We start from the raw sequence: 21,842 nt of genomic DNA, 5'->3' as shown, positions 1-21,842 counted from the left end.
CATCTCTTGAGTTACCTGCCTCAAGCTTTCACACAAATGTTAATGTTTCACTAAAACTACAGAAACAGCCTTAACAAACGCCATGCAATCTTTATTATATCTAATTTAAAAACGCATGTAAACAATTAACACTTTATAATTCATTTTCTCGTTATAATAATGTTAATGTCTCACTATAACGACAGAAACATCCTTAACAAAAACCGTGTAATTTCAACTACAGCCTTTTTGAAAGTACAGAGGTGCGTCAGTGTTTTAGAAAATGAACCGAACCAAACCACACATGAAGCCACATGTTGCCACACTAATACCCCAAGGCGTTGGGAATGAGCAGGACGCGTGGCTCCTCTCTGGCAGTACTGTTCTGAAGGGCTCAGGGCGAAATGAGGAGAAAGTAGAGCTAGTATCTGGAAGTGTTGCTGCGAGGCTTCAGGGGCGATAAGGTACAAGCGAGAGTCCCAGTGTGAGTTAATTTGCTATGAGTTAGGGCGTGGTAATTATACCCTTCAGAATCGAGTGTGTTTGCTGCTGACTTTGTGCTGTCGTTGCCTTCTGATTTATGCTTTTGTTGCTATTGGTATTATAAGTACTACTTTTAGTATTATTGGTATTACTACAACTAATTTTAACAATACCACTACTATTACTACCACTATTGTAACCACCATTATGACACCTCCCTTCATAATTACCATACAAGCGCCACCAGTAAGTCTAAATCTTAAATAGTGAATAAAACTCAGTTTCACGTATTTTTCTTCACGCCAAGAAACTTCCACACAAGAAATCACCTTATAAAGGCTAAATCATACAACACTACAGCTTGAACAATTAGCAAGTCAAGCATACACAACAGTAATCAATAAATAAATGCTCCCCAGACTTCCTACTCCACAAAATAAAGTGGAGAAACAGCGGCGACTCCACACACACACACACACACACACACACACACACACACACACACACACTACCACTACTCCACATGCAGCCGTGACCTTGAAGCGGGCGAGGTGGTGCTGCCCTGCCCGCCTCCCAGCATCTGTCCATCCCCCGCCCGGCTGTAAACAAGACAAGTGCGTCCACAGACCGTCATTAGAGTCGGGACAGTGCGTTCCTTCCATGAAAAAGTGTGGCAAGCCTTGAATTACGATGATGAACGAGTGAAGCGTAAGATCGTGGCTAAGCTGTCTGTTCGAACGGCTGTCTCGCGTCTTGTTACGTGCGTTTCAGTTTGCGTCTCGGCCAGGGCGTCTCTCTCTGTCTACTCTCTCTCTCTCTCTCTCTCTCTCTCTCTCTCTCTCTCTCTCGTAAAGTAGAAACGGAAGTATGAATAAAACTAATAGTCATGGGGTAATACTGGAAATGTAAATGACACACACACACACACACACACACACACACACGGTAGCGTGCCAAAATCAGCATCAGCCCTCATACCTGGCGACATTCTCCAATTAGAAATGCATAATAGAACACTCCTGACATGAGCGGTGGTCTGTGTCCCTCACCCTCACACACTGCCTCGCCGCCGCTGGATTGCCTCATCACGCCCCAAGGAACAATAGAATAATAAAGCTGGACATGCTCACACACACACACACACACACACACACACACACACACACACACACACACACACACACACACGAAGTATACATATACACACGTAATTTACACAATTACTCTCTTCCAACATACGCTTAATATCTCTCTCTCTCTCTCTCTCTCTCTCTCTCTCTCTCTCTCTCTCTCTCTCTCTCTCTAAACCACCAGTGTAATCCTCTCGTTCCTTTCAGATGTATCAGGAACACGTCAGCTGTCAAGTATACACATATAATCCATTGATAACCAAAGTAACTCCACAAGAAGTCTTTGCGACACGCCGTTCTGCTCGCAACAAAGAGGGTCTCCCCAGCGCATACCCGCCAGCCTCCAACACACACTCCAAGCACAACTGCATGTCATTAGACCTTACAAGTGCATAAGGAATCTGAAGGCACCTCACGTCTCTGTGGTTTCCCGTGGTAGAGACAGGAGGAGGAGGAGAGGGAGGTAAGAGATGGTGGCTTTGGGGGGAGAGGAAGATGAGGAGGAGGAAAGACAGAAGACGATGGCGTTGAAGAAGGATGAGAGAAGAGAAGAAGAATGAGGAGGATGTTGGAGATGACGATGAGAGGACAGGCACGAGGGAAGTGGAGAGGACACGAGGATGATGACAAAGAGAATAAAAACAAGGAAATGGACGTGGAGGAAATGGAGGTAAAGGATGATAAAGGAAATGGAATGGCATTAAAGGAGAAAAAAATGGTCAAGATTAAAAAGAACACAGAAAACGCATGTCACACACACACACACACACACACACACACACACACACACACACTTGCTAAACCCTTAAATCAGACACACAAAAACACACCATCGTAGAAAAAAAAAACTCGCTTGTCTCAATAAAAAGGAGACGAGCACATACACAAACTTTCTCCCGCTAAAAACAAAAGTGCAGGTTACGTAACGCTGCACAACGCTCCGGAAGTACGGGTCAACCTGGTACCTACCGTGAATTTGATGAAAATAACAAGCCTTCAGTTCCACCAGACAGAGTGAACTAAGGGTACAGCGCCATTACAATCTAACACACAGGGAAAATTAGGTAACACTGGAATACAAAAACAGCAACAGGTATATGGAAAGTGCACCTGTCCTCGCCTGTACCACTGGGATGAGAATTAGTAGCGGGTACCTGTGGGTCTTTCTCTTACCTGTGTTTCTTTTCACCTCCCAAAAAACGGTGTAAATATGGAGTAATGATATGATGTCGCGGAAGAATATGGGAGGAAAAGGATCAGGTCGAGTTAATGTTAGGAATACAAAGCATAAATTCGTAGGGTTAATGTCTATACTATATCTCTCTCTCTCTCTCTCTCTCTCTCTCTCTCACACACACACACACACACACACACACACACAAAGCAGGAAGGAAAACATCAAATAAACACAGCTAAGTCCCTCCTGCATCACATAACTAAAAAATAAATCATGATAGAAAAAACATAAAATTAAAAGATGCAGAAATGAATAAATGATGCCATGATTTCGTTACCTTTAAAAACAAACTGAGAAAAACAAATATCTTCATGCTCAATCCTCACAAAAAAAAAATAATAATGCACAATAGAGATATAAGGTTGAATAAACTAATGGACATCACAGTTAAATTCTTACCCATTAAACTAAACCCTATTTCCTATCACACTAGAATCCAGCCTCACTAAAAAGCAAGAAATCTAAACAACTTTCACTTCACTCAACTTAAAAGATTTCACACTATTTTTCCCCCTTCACCCTAACCTCTTCTCATATTCATTCTGGTTACTATTTATGGCAATTCTATACACTTTCAGGAACATATGTTGGAGTTACAATAGTAAATGCTCTGGCTATTAATCTTTAGGCCTGAATAAACCTTTCTTAATGCAAACAAAATCGACTAATCACACTCTGAAATCCAGATAGAAAATGCGCCTCATTATTGAAGCGGTTAACCTTACTTCCTTCTACTACTACTACCTCCAATCCAGCTCCACACTTCCTCATACTTACACTCCGGTACTCCAAACTCCATCCTGTCTCTTTCCCATGGTATTCGATCTTCCCTCTCCGCGCAACCATCCAGGGGTCGACCTTCCTGAGATAACGCTCATATATAACATTAAAAATTACGGCGCCACTTAATACCATCCAGTTTTTGCGCTGCGCCGTCTGTCGAGAGGAGGAGCGAAGCCGGAAATGGTTAATCGAGCGCCGCGCATTTTGGGGGCAAGATGTCTGCATATTCTTAAGGGTTTTATTACACAGAGATGATCCTGACTTCCTACCCTAGCATAAGAGTGTCCCTGTGTCCGTGTGTCTTTGTTCTCTCTCTCTCTCTCTCTCTCTCTCTCTCTCTCTCTCTCTCTCTCTCTCTCTCTCTCTCGGCTGTTATAGGATGAAAATACCAGAAGTGATATCGATTATACTAGTAGTAGTAGTAGTAGTAGTAGTAGTAGTAGTAGTAGTAGTAGTAGTAGTAGTAGTAGTAGTAGTAGTAGTAGTAGTAGTAATAGCAGTAACAGTAAAAACAGCAGTAGTAATAATAGTAGTAATAGAAGTAGTACTAGTAGTAGCAGTAGTAGTAGTAGTAGTAGTAGTAGTAGTAGTAGTAGTAGTAGTAGTAGTAGTAGTAGTAGTAGTAGTAGTAGTAGTAGTAGTAGTAGTAGTAGTAGTAGTAGCAGCAGTGGTGGTGGTGGTGGTGGTGGTGGTGGTGGTGGTAATAGTATCAAAAGTACAAAAAAAAAAAAGTCGGAAAAGGACCATTAACAACAATACCAGTCATTTCCTTGCTGGTGGTAAAACTATTAACACTCATTATCATATTCCAGCCCCTTGGAAGGCAGTTTTTGACCACCTCACACCCTTTATACAAAAAACACTCACCCCCAAAAAGCCCTGAAATCTTGATGGGCACCAGCGATCTCGGTACCCATCACAACGCCCTGAATATTTATGACACGAGGCAGCCAATAATTACGGCCTCACCTCTGCTTGTGAGCGACTGATTGGGGGCGAGAGAGATGAAGTGTGACGAGGCCTTGTATTAGAAGCCCACTGCAGCTCACCCCAACTACACCCTGACTTTTCCCGACCCTCTCCGACACTGCCCGACTCCACCCGACCCTGTCCGATGTTGCCCGATCCTACCCGACTATTCCCGACCCACGTAATCTGCCCGCGTTATAAAAAGATCCACTAATCCACGTCCACGGAGCGAGACAGTGACTGATGCTCCTCCCTCGACGCGTCCCACAAGTCTCTCGAGCATGCATGATCGGAAGAGGAGGCGAGGGACGGGGGAGGCGTACCAGCAGGGTCAGGAGAACAAAGAACGCCTCACAAAGCAGCCCCCGTCCCTCCTGCCCTTCCTCCTGCTCTGTGATCGGGGAAAAATGCAGAAGGGAAGATCGTCAGACAGGGAAAGCCATAAGACAGGTAATCAGTAGAGTTTACAGGTAAGCACACCACCAGGTACTCGATATTGTGCCAAACTCGGTGGCTAGGAGGGAAAAATAAAAGGAAGAAAATGTACAGAGAGAGAGATGCTGCAAGGAGCGAGAGAGTGTCGCCTGCGGGTCCCTCACTCTCCGCCCCACCACGCCCCCCCCCGCCCCCCGTTCCTACCGCTCCCCACCCCTTCACCTGCTGATGACCGGAAGTTAGCTATTACTACGCACTACGGAGGGGAGGGAGAAGATGAACCTTGCTCTCTCTCTCTCTCTCTCTCTCTCTCTCTCTCTCTCTCTCTCTCTCTCTCTCTCTCTCTCTGTAGATACCACCAAAATCTGTCTTCTCTCTCTCCTCCTCTTCCTCCTCCTCCTCCTTTTCCTCTTCTCCCTTCCTCCTCTCTATCGTGAATTGTTTTTTGTCTTCGTCTGTTATTATCGTGTCACCCTAACACACCTTTAAGCTACCCCTGCCAACTCCCTGCCCATCACCCCTCCACCCCTCCCTGTCCTCTCCCTCTCTCCACCTCTCCCTCCCTCCCAAGTCTTGCCCTCTCCCTCGTGACCTCCAAATTATTACCTACTTCCTTTCTCTCTCTCTCTCTCTCTCTCTCTCTCTCTCTCTCTCTCTCTCTCTCTCTCTCTCTCTAAGCCTTCATTTCTTTGCTATTTATGAAGATTTATGCACTTTCTCCCCTGCTTCAGTCAGTCAAGAGCTTCTGGATTACTACCTAAGAAGCATTGAAATTTCCTTAAGCTCACCGAATTGTAAAAAAAAAAGACGAAAGAAAAAAGAAACGAAAAGATACAACAGATACACTTCTGCAGCGTAAATCGAGGCGGACAGGTAACAAAAATAAACACTCCGGTGGGTATATGTTAAGGGTAAGGCTTATAAATACCCTCATTGCGGCGCACTGCATAATCTGACTGCAAGGGAGGAACTTAAGTAGAAAGGAAAAACATCTTCGAAATAGCTAGGTCGTGGTGGTTCGCCGCATAATGCAAGCAGAAATTAGCCAAATGAGAGTTTTAAAAGGAGGTCCAGCGAACTCTACAACCCGGTAATTAGGCGATGAAGGAACTGGGAGAGGGAAGGGGAGGGTAAATAGAAGGGAGGGTGAGGGGTGGGAGGGTTCAGTCTGCTTCCTCTCACTACTGTTGGAGGAGCATGGAATGGGTGGCCGCCAGGATGGAGCGGGTAAGCAGTGGCAGAGCTGATACCCAGGAATCTGTACTTGAGATATTGGAGCTAAAGACACTAATACTGACCCAGGATGACAGTGCAGGGAATGGACTCGCCACAACCCACGAATGTACCGATGCTGTGTCTTTTTTTAACGGGGAATTGGAGGAGCACAGCGTATTTTTGTTGCAGCCTTTATCGTCACAGTATTGCTTCAAAATTTCCATGTAGCGTTGATTCTTCTCTCCTCTCTATCTCTCTCTTTCTTTCTCTTTCTCTCTCGACTCTCTCCACTGAACGTTACTTTCTGGCAAACTTTCCACCTTTTACTGCTTTTACCACTCAGATGCATCCGTGAGTTTCATACCTGTGGGTTTCTAAATACCTGGCGGGGAAGGACAGGTGGGAAAGGGAGGCAAAGGGAGGGTCTTTTGAGCTCTAAAGGGAGACATTGGCGGGAGTACAGACGCTGCTGTTCAAGGGAGCGCAGAGGGAAAACGAGGGAGTCAGGACCCGGCATTACCCAGCCTCCCGCAGCCTCTCATTTGGCAATTAGCTAACCACAGAATGGCTCGCTGGGAATCGTGCTTGGTCGCTATTCGTCAGTGCGGTGTTGACTGTCGGGGGGGACAGTACTGCTGCTCGTTCGCTCTCGTCTTTTACGTCATAGACACACATTATTTTTCCTTTTGTTTGTCTGGCTTTCAATTTTTCACTTTTCTTTTTTTTTCTGACTGATGGTTCTCTTTCTCTCTCTCTCTCTCTCTCTCTCTTTCGGTTGTGTATGAAGAAAAATATGATAAGTATCCTCATTTATCCTCATCTATCTTTATTTTGTTATATTTTCCCTCATCTGTCTCTCATTTCTTCCCTTCCCCAGAGCGTCGGCAAGTGAGGGTCAAAGAAGGGCGTAGAAGAGGCTGGGGGAGGGTAGTGAGGAGAAGGTGGGGGCTTCCTATCCTTCCCCATGCTCCTCCCTCATCAGTCTGTCTTGCCCCATCATGCTCAGCAGTCATCATTACCACCCATCTGTCTGTTTCTGTCTTCCGTCCAATTGTTTTCTGTCCCTCCTCTTCCCCCTAACTTTCTTGCTCTTCTCCCTCCCTCTCATACACTCCCACATACTTTTTCCTCGTCTTTTTCCTCCCATAAACAAACACCTGCCTCTTCCTCCTACTCTCCCACGCACACCTTTCCTCGTCTCTTCACCTGCCTCCTTCCGCCTCCTCCCGTGACATCACCAGCCTCGGGGCACCATAAGCCGTCTCACCGCCTCACAAGTGCTGCATCTGGCCTTCAGGGCGTTACCAAACCTTCCTTAGTGTCAGAAGTTGGTCTGTGTGAGTCCTGGGCAGCTTTTTCTCTTGCGTTTTAAGGTTTGATGCGACGAAGATGTAAAAAGCGAGTGTTTATATTGGGGTTGATAAACGGATGAAGCAAGACTCGTTATCAGCTGTCACCACCTCGCTTTTAATTCTCAACGATGGATCATGTGTAAGGAATAAATTGGGGAGGTTACGAGAAAACTATGACTTTTAATATGACTTAGTGTGGATCAGCTTAATTTCGCTATTCTTTACTCTTCCTTCGATGTTACGAGCCTTGCCTTGCGTTATCGATGTGGTAACCTGAACTAGAAAAAAAATATTGAGAAAGGATGCAAAGAATAATAATCATCAATATGGAATGCATCATATACTTAATTTTTTCTTCTATTATAAACAAGTAAAATGTAGCGAGTCATTTATAGTCTCCTTTACCAGCACAAAAATATTTACTTCATTTATTTTTTTATTTAGGAGACGCACTAATGGCACAAAATAAGTATAATTTAAAGACGTGTCAATAAAGAATCTTGCCCCGAATCAATACTTCCTTTAAAACACATTCCTTCAAGTACTCGTGTAGACAAATAAAAACAGAACAAACAAGGAACACCAAAGTAGAAAATATATAAGAACCTATTAATTCCAGCATTGTTCAGATGACTCCCTACACACACACACACACACACACACACACACACACACACACACTGATGTTTTCATGGTAAGCACTGTGAACAGGTTAATTCTGGTTTTCCTTCACGAATGAGTCAGGAAACACCATTCTCCTGCCTTTTTCCTCCTCCTCCTCCTTCTACTACCACTACCACCACTCTCCATTCATTCCTTCTTACTCCTCCTCCTCCTCCATTCCTCCTCTCTTCCATCTATTACTACTACAAATATGCACTGGAAAAATATTTGGAAATGCCCGGAAAACACTGGGAATTGAAGGACACTGGGAGGAAGGCGAGCAGGTGTCATTTCTGTTTAGGATCCGATGACGTCAGTGTAAATGGGGGTCCTGAAGATATTACGAGAGCATTTTCTTTATTTTATTGGATATTATCTCTTGCCATATGTTTCTTATATTTTTCAAGTCGTAAATTAAATATCGAAACAATACTAAGCGTTCTAATAAGAAAAAGAAAACGAATATGATAAAATGACGCAAGTGTTATTCTTTAAAGACCCGAAGTAATTGTTTTATATCTCTTCTCAATATCTCTACCTCTTCCATCCTCCTCACACTTCTCTCTCCCCTCCGACTCAACTTCCTCCAGTTACTCCTATACAGTGAGCTTTTAGATAGCCTACAAACACCATCAAAACCCTCGTAATTACTGTCACGGGTATTGTTACGCTACTCACAGCAGGACGGGTAGGTAGTCTGGCAGGGGAGTTGGTGTGTGGGTGTGGGTGTGCTTGGCCGATTATAGACGAATCACAAAGTTTTTGGTGTTTAATCCTTCAACTACCAATTGGTGTGTGTGTGTGTGATTATGTGTGTTTGTGTGTATCTCTCTCTCTCTCTCTCTCTCTCTCTCTCTCTCTCTCTCTCTCTCATTAAGGTAACTAACTCCTAAATTTGGCAGCTTATTATATTCTGAGGCGACATTACTCAAACATTATGCTGCACTGACATCCTGCAGCAGCTCACACCTGCCCTCTTATGCTGCACAGGTAGGCTTACTGACCTTGAAATGTAGCAGAATCTCTCTCTCTCTCTCTCTCTCTCTCTCTCTCTCTCTCTCTCTCTCTCTCTCTCTCTCTCTCCACACCTGAGTCTTAATTATCAGCGCGGTACACCAGGTATGTTTTGACTCGCCTCAAAATAGGAATCTGCCGGGCTAAGTCTTTCCTCGCGGGCCCTGTGATGGATGAAGACGAAGCGGGAGGGGCGAGGTAAGGCAGCAGTGGAGAGTGGAACGAATGAGGGAGTGATTGGGGGGAGAGTGAGAGAGAATGAGGAACACAGAGGGAAGAAGGGAGGTAAGGAGGAGGCTCGCAGGTGAGTGAAATAAGGTAAAATGAGAGAAAGTTTGGAATGTGAGATTGAGGGAAGGAGGATGGTGGGGAGGGTGACGGGGTGTGGTGATGGAGTGTGTGGTGGGAGTGAGAGGGAAGCGTTGTGGTACAGAAGTGGTTAGCTGAAACAAGGAGGTAAAAACGTACAAGGAACATATAAAGGAGACTTATGGAATGTAAAATGAATTAATGAAATAGAAAAACAATGAAACCAAATAAAATACATGAGAGAAACTGGAATGAAAGAAAAATATGATGAAGGAATGGAATATAAAACTAAAAAAAATGAAAAGAAACCTGAAAAAAAATAATAAAACGGAGAACTTAAAAAAAACGAAATGTGAGATATATGGATAAAAAGAAGGTATACAGTAGAAAATTGCAATATAGAGTAAATAAATAGAAAATATGAAGAAAGGGATCAGAAAAGAGAGAAAAATAGAAAAAAATGTACACGGAAGTTAATGATGTGAAAGCCCTTAAGTGGACATCAAAATACAGAGATTGGAAGGAAGAAAAAAATAGAAAAGCAAAACACAACGAGCTGGAGGCGAAACACAAACCATCCCCAATCACACTATTTTACCATCAAGGTGAAAACAACGGAAAGGAATCAACCAAACCACAAATGGACACAAAACCAAAACAGAGAGAAAGCTGGAGCCACACAGCCCCACCACACACCCACACACACACACACACCAACCCTTCAGGACACCAGCACACTGGGTATTACTTTCCCACGAGCAACATTCCCTTAAATAAACAAACCTAGGTACAAAAAATATAAAAAAAGACCACCACAAATAAGACACATCCATATACGAGAGGAAGCAGGAACGCCCACCTCTCCTTAATGCAGCGATACTGATGACTAGTATTAGAACACGCCACCGATGTCACTTCCTGGATAACTTATAATGGGGAGAGAAAACGAAGGGTGAGCTTCCATTACTGAGCCAAAGAACCACTGATTTCCACAAACAAGGTAATGGTGCCTATTTCCTTCTATTGGTTACAGTGGCGTCCTTCATTATTGTTTGCCTTAAGAAGTGGTAATAGCAGGGCCAGATTTCGTGTATATTGGTGGTAAGAACTAAATGTAAATCTCAATACTCCTTTTTTTCTTTTTATCATGTGACGGAACGAGATGAGTGTATAAGTCCTCATGTGTATTCTAGAAGTCTACAGGTACATGGATAAATGCACAGGTAACCGGTAACAGGTGTATTAATGGTATAAAGAATATATAGGTATGTGAAAGTTCAGGTGTAAGTACAGGTGAAGTGTGTACAGGTGATGTTTGCAGGTGAGTAGGTGAGTATTAAGGAGTATTATGATCAGGTGAACGACTGCTATAGAAAAGTTATGCAAAAATATGGTTGCTCGAGATTTCTCTTTGAAAATTTATGTGATAGTGAGCAGGTTTTCCTTACCAAATACTTTTCAACACACACACACACACACACACACACACACACACACACACACACACACACATGGGAACACTCAATGGGCGAGCGTTCCCAGTAAGCAAGGATAGCAAAGTTACGAGAAGACACCGCCTCATCAACTGTACACAATATTGCAACACGTTATTAGGGCAGCGCCAGCCGGGCATCGCTACGACCAATACCAGGCGCAGTAAAGCAGTCCAGATTTCTCGTCCCAGTTTATTTTATACGCTGTAATTGCGGTTATCAAAATGTTACATCATCTCGATTAAAATCTTATGTAGATAACCCGTAGCAACCTGTAGCTACTGATTACAGGTGCACTGTGTGAATACCTGAGTCGGTTTTTATATATTTAGCCTAAGAAAAATTTACCTATTTGGATGAAGCCTCGAATTTCTGGTTCAAATATTTTCTGCAGACTCGAGACGGTTTGAATCAGCGCTTTTTTTAGATCAGTGGGGAAGAATGCAAGAGTTTGAGGAGAGAGAGAGAGAGAGAGAGAGAGAGAGAGAGAGAGAGAGAGAGAGAGAGAGAGAGAGAGAGAGAGAGAGAGAGAGAGAGAGAGAGAGAGAGAGAGAGAGAGAGAGAGAGAGAGAGAGAAAACTTCATTCAAACAAGAAAAACACAGAACAATCAAATAAAAAAAGATGAAAAAAAAACCAAGACATCAAAAGAACTAAAACCAAAATATTAAAAATCAAGAAGATGGAAGACAGAAATGCAAAAAAGAATAAACCAACAAATAAATAAAATATAAAGAGAGTGAGAGGGGGAAAAAATAAAGGCGAAGATAAAGTAAAATCACACGAGGATTGTAAAGAAAATCACACTCAAGCTTCTGAAAGGTTTACGAGTTTACCTGTAATTAACGTTTCGTGTTCTTCATTCCCACTGATTACTCATTTACATAACATTTACTTAAACCTTCAAATACTGGTGCTTAGGGGCGATCTACGAGGCGACAACGAACGAGGCAGAGGTGGGCACAGAATGAAAACAAGTCAACAAGTGAATCATGGGAACAAGAAAGGTAACTGTGCTTATTCCCACCAGCCTTCTTGTGCTCACCTGAAGAAAAAAAAATGTTGATATTGAAATCTTAAAAGTTTATTTTCTTTAATTTTTTGTAGGTTAAGTTACTGCTACTGTTGTTTTCCTTGCTACTGATGGTACTTCTACTTTTCCTATTACTACTACTACTACTACTACTACTACTACTACTACTGCTGCTGCTGCTGCTACTACTACTAAAGCGATTACTAAGAACCAATATTGAGAGAGGCAAAACATAATGCCGTAAATGGAAGTAGCAGGAATTCTAATACTTACTGAAGTGGAGGAGGAGGAGGAGGAGGAGGAGGAGGAGGAGGAGGAGGAGGAGGAGGAGGAGGAGGAGGAGGAGGAGGAGGAGGAGGAGGATAAGAGGAAGAAGAAGAAGAAGAAGAAGAAGAAGAAGAAGAAGAAGAAGAAGAAGAAGAAGAAGAAGAAGAAGAAGGATAAGAAGAAAAAGAAAAAGATAAATAAATACATAAAAAAAACCCAAATTAAGATATAAAAATGATGAAGGTAATAATGAAGAAGAAAAAAGAAGGAGGAGCAAAGAAGAGGAAGAGGAGAACCACGAGTAAATCTCACCATTAACAACAAGGCACCAATCTAAGTAGTGTTCACGAGGCAGCTTCACGCACACACATTTCATTCCTATTAGCCCCTCACCTGGCGCCCTTCCCTCATCCCTCCACAGGTACCTTTGACTCGCACCTGGCGTTGTTAATCACCTTAATGACCTTCACTAACACCTTTACCCATAAAAATCACCGTTATTTCCAACTAAACAAGCGGTAACATTGTATTATTATCATTATTATCATTATTATTGTTATCATTATCTTCCTATCGCCTTGTCGAGATGGGTCTATTATACAAGTGATGCCAGGGAAGTGTTTGAGATAAATGGTCTTAATGGTTGCTTGTAATTGCATTGCCGGTCTATATTTCAATTGGTAATAGTGGTGTCCTAATATATCTCCGTGTTACCAGAACAAAGTGGCGAGGTGAAGTATTTCCACACATAAATTACGAAGGCAGAAGTGTGTTTCGTTGGCAATACTCATTCCTCATTTCAAGGTCTTATTCTAATTGGCCTTCCCACAGTTACTAGTACTACGATTAACCTTCTTTTCTCTACTTTCCTCTCGCGTTCTCACTATCTCTCAGTCTCTCCTCTTGCCTGTTTATTCATTTTAGTCTCTCATTTCTCTCGTTTTCGTTGGCAATACTCATTCCTCATTCCAAGGCCTTATTCTAATTAGCATTCCCACAGTTACTAGTACTACGATTAACCTTATTTCCTCTACTTTCCTCTGGCGTTCTCACTATCTGTCTCTCCTTTCCTTGTCTATTTACTCGTTCTATCCTCTCATTTCCTTTTTTTGGCAATACTGATTATAATTGCCATTTCCACAGTTGCCAGTACCTATGATCTAACTTCTTTCCTCTGACTTTCTCTCTATCTCGGTCTCTCTTCGTCCGTTTACTTGTTTTAGCCTCTTATTTCCCTCTCGTTTTCGTTGGCAATACTCATTCCTCATTCCAAGGCCTTATTCTAATTAGCATTCTCACAGTTACCAGTACCACGATTTACCTTCTTTCCTCTGCTTTCCTCTCGCGTTCTCTCTATGTCTCTCCTTTCCTCGTCTGTTTCCTCGTTCTATCCTCTCATTTCCCCCTTTTTTTGGCAATACTAATCATAATTGCCAATTCCAAAGTTCTACCTGCGATTCACATTCTTTCCTCTGACTTTCTCTCTATTTCAGTCACTCCTCTTGTTTGTTTATTTATTTTAGCCTCTCATTTGACTCGTTTCGTTGGCAATACTCATTCCTCATTCCAAGGCCTTATTCTAATTGCTATCTCTACATTTCTACCTGCGATTCACATTCTTGCCTCTCTCTTTCTCTCTATCTCAGTCTCTCCTCTTGTCTGTGTACTAGTTTTATCCTTTCAATTCCTTCGTTTTCATTGACAATACACAATCCTCATTTTAAGGCCTTATGCTAATTGCCATTTCTAGTTCTACCTATGACTTACCTTCTTTCCTTTGACTTTCTTCCGACTTTCTCTCAGTTTCTCCTTCCCTTGTCTGTTTACTTGTTTTATTCTCCCATCTGCCTCCAGCTCAGGACAACACCGGGACGTTCCTCATGATCATAATTCAGATAACATTAACAAATTACAACATCAGGCAGCGCGTAATGTAATTCGTGACCTTTTGTAATTGGTTGAGGTACTGGTGGTGGTGGTGGTGGTGGTGGTGGTGGTGTGACCGTATTCCACTTCTGACCTTCCACTCTGCCCCATACCATTGCCCAATGCCCATTACAATATATTACTCCTCCTCCTCCTCCTCCTCCTCCTCCTCCTCTTCTTCTTCTTTTTCTTCACCTTCTTCTTCTTCTTTCTCCTCCTCGTGATTCATAACCAGGCAATCTGAACATAATAAACCATATTTCCCGCCACATTTACATCTTGCCACCACTCACAGTCTCTTATCTATCTTAATAAAACACTGTGATGTATGACTGCTTGTTTATAGAGACCTGAGCTGGCAGGTATAGGAAAACACTGACACACACACACACACACACACACACACACACACACACACACACACACACACAAACACACAGGGAGAAATATTAGTTCCCCACAACAGGAAGACTTGCATCAAACTAATGATCAGTTATAGACGATAAATATTTGCACAAGCACCTGGACTCATAACTAATAAGAGCACCACTACTTCCCACACACACACACACACACACACACACACACACACACACAGTCCTTTTTCACACCCCTGAATACCCCGCCGGGCATGAGACAGGAAGGTGTGAAGGCTTGGCGAAGGTAATTACTGAGCCAAATATCACCAGGTAAGCGCGTGAGGTTGCTGGGATTCATCTGCTGCCCTGGGACATGAAGGCGCTATGAGAGGCTTCAATAAAACCCTCATTTGCATACCTAAACTGACACAGAAAAAAATGTAAGGTAATAATTTCGGATAGGATAAAAAAAAAATGCATAGTAGATAATAATTTTGGGATACGTAAAATGGTGAATATTAGAATTATGGGGTAGTGAGATTTTTTTTGCTGTTGTTGCTGTTCTTAGAGTATTAAAATGCCAGGCTATTTACACATTGAACATTCCACAACAAATACAAGTTAAACTCCTTTCTAATTCAACACAAAAGAGCCTAAATAAACACTTTGACAAGGAAATAAAGTTAAAAGAGAAGGAATGTGATTTCAACTCTTACGTTAAAATATGAAGAGAAACTAGAATTACTGCGTTATATTCCTCTGAAGATTGATACAGAGAGGTGTGCTACAGACTTGACGCTCCGCTGGGCAAGAAGGGAAGACAATTTTTGTGTGTACTTAATGTGTGTGTGTATAAAGGCTGTGTGTGGAGGGAAGAGGAAGGGGCTGAATCGTATTTGTAAGAAATTAAAGAAAACTGGATCTCTCTCTCTCTCTCTCTCTCTCTCTCTCTCTCTCTCTCTCTCTCTCTCTCTCTCTCTCTCTCTCTCTCCTGCAGAAGTACACGACGAAGTTGAGCTCTGGCGATCACTACGGATTCCTGACCACATGAATTTGCACCTGCGTATTTCCCCTCCACCTGTTCATCTCCCATGTAATTATTTCTTATCGCGATATATGATAATTAGGCGCCTGGCAGCATATTATTAGGGACAGGCAGTGGGTGTTTTAAATCCTGCTTGAGCTTCACCGAACGTTCTCCTTCCCTCCGCTGCTATTATAAAGATTCTACTCGTCTGCTGGTTTCTGCTTGATCATCTGTTGCTCCTTAGTGTGAAAGACGATGAGAGAGACAGGGAGGGAGTAAAGAAAACGAGAACGCTTACGTCTGGGTACATATTGAAGGTGAGAATGAGTGGGAATGGGTACAAATAGAAGGGTAATGAGTAAAGAAAGGAAAGTGATGGCGGTGGTGATGGTTCGGGTATGTGTCGGTGTAAGGATTACTGTCAAATGTCCTGTCATCTTATCTTGATGGCTATATAATGGTTAGTGAAAGTTACAGAAGTTATGCAGGTTTAGCAAAGACTACATCATCAGTACACTAGATTAAAGCAGAAGGAAAGTGAATAAATGAACATACATATACTTAAATGGAGGAATGATGCGTAGAGAGGTAAAATATCAATGAGTAAATGAAAATATGACAAAAACAATACATAAGTAAATAAATATTTCACTTCAGAAAATCTCCATAAACACTTGAAATCAAACACACTTAAAAACTAACAAACCTGAATTCTCAAATATCTGAAATCACACTAGAAGCTTCAACAACCCTCCATTCATCAACACACACACACACACACACAAACCTATAAACACCATGTACACTTCCTCATTATACGACTCCATTGAGAGAGTTACAAAAAGAATGCAATACCACACACGTTTCCTTGGGGCAGATGAAGCGGAGATCTGGCCCTGAATAAAATGAATAACAATGAAGATGGGGAATGAAAACAAGAACGTGAATGTCATTGGGTCATCTGAGTGTGGATCTGATAACTGCGCTGCGCTAACTCACTTTGATAATTGTATAATCTCACTACACAAAATGATTAATTGGACCATAGTTGGGAAAAAACAACTCTCTCTCTCTCTCTCTCTCTCTCTCTCTCTCTCTCTCTCTCTCTCTCTCTCTTGGGGGTCAGATGAGGGCACCAGGTCAGGTCATTAAGGTAAGGTCACCTGTAGAGAAGGTCAAACGTAGAACAACAACCAAGGTCATTTTTCAGAGAGAGAGAGAGAGAGAGAGAGAGAGAGAGAGAGAGAGAGAGAGAGAGAGAGAGAGAGAGAGAGAGAGAGAGAGAGAGAGAGAGAGAGAGAGAGAGAGAGAGAGAGAGAGAGAGGATGAAAGCAATGTTCGTCTTTTTATATCATTATTCACGTAACAAAGAGAATAAATTTTGTGGTGGTAGTAGTAGTAGTAGTAGTAGTAGTAGTAGTAGTAGTAGTAGTAGTAGTAGTAGTAGTAGTAGTAGTAGTAGTAGTAGTAGTAGTAGTAAGTAGTACAAGCCAAATAATTAGAAGCACCTTGATGAAACATATATCTATTAACCACCACCACCACCACCACCACCACCACGACCACCACCACCACCACGACCATTACAACACAAACTTAACGGGAGTCAATACGGTGAAGCAGAACCAATTAATTTCACCTGGATAAACAGAACGTAATATCGGCAATGTGTTATTCCGTCCGTGTAATTACGTACAGAAAATGCGTAATAGGCACCGTGGAGAGAATTAACGGGCCGTGCAGAATCAAGACCCAATTACATATGCAAACTTCAATTCGCAATGCGCCGTACTGTTTTGCCGCCATTTTGAGGTGGTGGTGGTGGTAGTGGTAGTGGTTTTTGAGAGGGAAGACGAAGAACAGCTAATGTATAATAAAAAGAAATAAGAAATAAGAATAAGAAAATGAAGAAGAACAAGAACAACAACAACAACAACAACACCAAGAAAAAAAGAAGAAGAAGAAGAAAAAAACACGAAAAAGAAGAGGAAGAAAAGAGAAAGAAAAAAAAAGAAAAAGTGAGAGAACCAAGATTTATTATTTTTCTACGAGTAAAACAAATAAAATGAGTCAATTTAACGTTATATTAGTTGTTCAGACGTTCAGATTCCCTTCAAGAAGCATCAGCGAAACTAGTCGTGAATAAACTCACTTCACTACTACCTGTGCTTCTCTTCATCTCCGTTATACTAGTTTTTCACGTGACAGGATCAGTGATAAAAATAAGTATAAAAAGACAAAAGAGATCAAAAGTAGATTAAATATATAAATCAAGAACATTCACTTTATTTCCCTTCAAAAGTCAGAGAAAATCTAAACACAGGCTATTTAATTCCTAAATGTGTTGTGATATTCCTTTTAATTTTCCACTGCGTCGTGTCGGGTAATTAAAACCTACAAAAAAACATTGATCTTACGTAATTAAAGAGTATGGATGCAATGTCTCCTTTTTTCCATCATTTCTGTAGAGTGATGGACGAAAAAAAACGAGAAAAAAGTGAAGAAAAAAAAATCATTACCTATTGTTGATTACTCGAAGGAAAAAAGCCACAGATTAATATATTAGAAAGCCTTAATACATTTAGCACCCAACTGTTGATTAGAAAACGGGAGAGAGAGAGGCAGATATAAACAGAACAAAAAATATTACCTCATAAGAACCTTCAATAAACAATAAATGAATAAATAGAGACAATATAATGAAACTGGAACCATAATACTGTTAGCTGGTAGTCGCTCCACATGTTTATATGCAAGAGCTTGAAAAAATAGAATAAACAAGACCAGTAATAAAGAGCAACGTACATCTCTGTGTATTTAAGCCTAAGTCACCAGTATGGCACGGGAGGTGGGAGGGGACGGTCGCGCACGCCTCTCTCTCTCCTTCATTAATCGTCCACACACGCTCGTTAATCCTTAGGGAAGTGTCAGCGAGTCGTTATATGCTAACCTGTCCTTCCTCAGGGCTTCTTGTGCCTTCCCTGGGCCCTCCTCCTCCCCATTCTCTTGGCCTCTCCTCCTCCTTCTCTTCCTTCTTTTATCCTCCGACAATCTTCAGGTAAATATATTCTTCCTTCATGTTCATATTACTTTTTTTTTTTTTGTCTTCCTACTCTTATTTTTTCCTCCTTTTTCATACTTCTACTCTTTTTTCTCCCATCTCCACTTTCTTTTCTCTTCCTCCTCCTCCTCTTCCTCTCATTCCTCTTGCAATTTCTCCTCCTCCTCCTCCTCCTCCTCCTCCTCCTCCTCCTCCTCCTCCTCCTCCTCCTCCTCCTCCTCCTCCTCCTCTTCCTCCTCTTAATCCTCTCTAGTTTTATGCTCCTCATCCGTATTTCCGACTTATCTTGTGTTATCCATCCTTTCCTTCCTTCCTTCCTTCTCTTGCAGATAATCTCAGCTCTTATACAATCCTCTCTCTCTCTCTCTCTCTCTCTCTCTCTCTCTCTCTCTCTCTCTCTCTCTCTCTCTCAATCTATTACCCACAAAGCTACAAGAATTTTCTCTCGCTTTCAGCTAAGGTACGCATGTTAGCTTCGACAAGACAATTCTGGATAACTTTGGATAAGCCGTATTAGGTAGAATTAATCACCCAGGTTAAGCCGAGTAAGTCAAGCTTAGAGACGATATCAGCACCATCAGAATTTAAGATGATATTGATGCGACACAGGTAAACGGGACAGGTACAGTGAGATTAGCTCTAATTACAAACACATGGAGTTACGTTCAAATAGGTAAACCGCTCTGGGGATGATGAGACAGGTGTTTTGTACAGGTAAGGTGAAAGATCAGTTTACCTGTGTTTCTCAGTGTTGGTTGGTGATGTGGATGGAAAAGTAGGTTTTTAATGAGGAAATTAGCTAGCCAGTCAGTTATTCAGTAGTTAATTAGTTTAGTTACCGAGTCAATAAGTCACTTAGCTTCGAAAATTGCATTCACTTAGTCACAGGAACTCGTATTTAGTGAGTAAGTGAGTCAGGGAGTTATTCAGCCATGCAGAGTTGGGTCAGTAAGTCAGCTAGCCACTCAGCCACTCAGCCACCCAGTCAGTCAGTCAAAAATGTACCAAAAAGAAAAAGGTAGACAAGACACTGATGAGGAGATGAGGAGCGACAAGCAAATCCCTCATGAGTCAAAATGAAGATAAATATGAAGAAGTGTGTGAGTGATGGCCGGACCCGCCACTCTTGTTCCCTGCAGACTGACAACACACACACACACACACACACACACACACACACACACAGAGAGAGAGAGAGAGAGAGAGAGAGAGAGAGAGAGAGAGAGAGAGAGAGAGAGAGAGAGAGAGAGAGAGAGAGAGAGAGAGAGAGAGAGAGAGAGAGGACAAAGTAGTAGAAATAGTAATAGTAGTAGCATTAATGATAGTAGTAGTAGTAGTAGTAGTAGTAGTAGTAGTAGTAGTAGTAGTAGTAGTAGTAGTAGTAGTAGTAGTAGTAGTAGTAGTAGTAGTAACGGTAGGAGGAGGAAGAGTCGAGGGAGCAGGAATGAGAAGAACAGGAAGAACAAGAAAAGAACAAGAACAAAAGAACAACAAAAATAAGAAAAAAAAGAGCTATAGGAGGAAGAGGACGAGGAGGAGAAGTTGCAGCTGTAGTTCTTGAAGCTAAGAACTCTGACAAATACATCAAGAAATTTTAAAACGTGAAAATTTAGCAAAGACATGAAAACAATTTGCTACAGAAGAGAAACGAAGCAAGTGACATTAAGACAAAATTTCATATCTTTTATTCTCGACAATCCTGAATATCTCTTTCTTTTAACTTGCCTCCTGAATAAACACTCGTCTCATCATAAACTGTACAATAAACACTCCTACCTCCAGCTTTACATCTTTTATTATCTTTTCCTTCTTCTCTGATTTTCCTTTGATGTTTATTCTGTCTTCATATCTCTCAGTCAGTTAATTTCGAGCATCTGTTTAGATTTACCTTTTCCTTATTTCTTCCTACTCTTCCTCCTCCTTCTCTTTTATTCGCACTTCTACTCTACATCTCATATCATTTACACACTTTCCACAATATATCTCTGTAACATCCATCCCTTCCTCCTTCTCCTCCTCCTCCTCCTCTTTCACATTTCAGCACCTCCACTCCCTCTACCTCTCAACTTTCCACAATATATCCCCATCTTAACCACACACACACACACACACACATTCTCTCTCTCTCTCTCTCTCTCTCTCTCTCTCTCTCTCTCTCTCTCCCTTGCCCATCCTTTCACACTCTCCCTTCCTTCCTCTCCCTCCCTTATGAAGCAGCGGGAGCCGTGTGGGTGGGACGCTTCAGGGCCAAGACAGACATACCCAAGCAAGGAATTAAGCCATAAATTACAGATAAATGTAGAAGATAAATATCAAAGGAAAGTAAATCATGAGGTCAAATAAATCTGGGGAACACAAGCCTAAGAGAAGCAGAAGATAAAGACAGATAAAAATAGTACGGGTTTTTCTAGTCTCTATCTCCTTCCAGCCATTAATCTACTTGAAAATAGACCTACATGTTTTTATTTTATTTTTTTTTATTGATACGTTAACGGCCTGCAGGTGAGTCACTGGTGCTATTAGGTAGATTTCTCTTGACTTTTTCACAACTAATGGTGGTCGTTAAGAATGTAATAAAAACGCTCACACCAATATTTAAATCAAGGGTTAATGTGCCCTAAATCACGAGCTTCTGTTTTGTTGGCTTTGTTTATTTTGCTTCCAGTGATTGATTATGTTAAGAGGAGTTAGTTACTGTGCATCTCTCTCTCTCTCTCTCTCTCTCTCTCTCTCTCTCTCTCTCTCTCTCTCTCTCTCTCTCTCTCTCTCTCTCTCTCTCTCTCTCTCTCTCTCTCTCTCAAACCTCTTTCCTTTATCAACGTTTCTTTCTTCTACATTCATTTCCTCTCTCTCTCTCTCTCTCTCTCTCTCTCTCTCTCTCTCTCTCTCTCTCTCTCTCTCTTCTTTCCAACCTCCTCTCTTTATCAACATTTCTTTCTTCTACAATCATTTCCTTAATTTTCTTAGCTAACATCTCTCTCTCTCTCTCTCTCTCTCTCTCTCTCTCTCTCTCTCTCTCTCTCTCTCTCTCTCTCTTGCAGTTGTTCCTCGTTTGTGTTCCCTTGCGTTTCCTCAGCCCAGTAGGTGTTGACAGGCTCACGAGGAGGT

General features: G+C 41.9%; 1 long non-coding RNA gene across 1 annotated transcript in view; it reads right to left on the bottom strand.

Moving 5' to 3' along the window:
• LOC123507568 overlaps positions 1-21,842 on the bottom strand; it is a 76,125-nt gene that overhangs the window by 5,540 nt on the left and 48,743 nt on the right. The window lies entirely within an intron of this gene.

Source organism: Portunus trituberculatus, chromosome 22 (genome assembly GCF_017591435.1).
Source record: "Portunus trituberculatus isolate SZX2019 chromosome 22, ASM1759143v1, whole genome shotgun sequence".
Classification (NCBI taxonomy): Eukaryota; Metazoa; Arthropoda; class Malacostraca; order Decapoda; family Portunidae; genus Portunus; species Portunus trituberculatus.
This window is presented reverse-complemented; position numbering and strand designations above follow the sequence as displayed.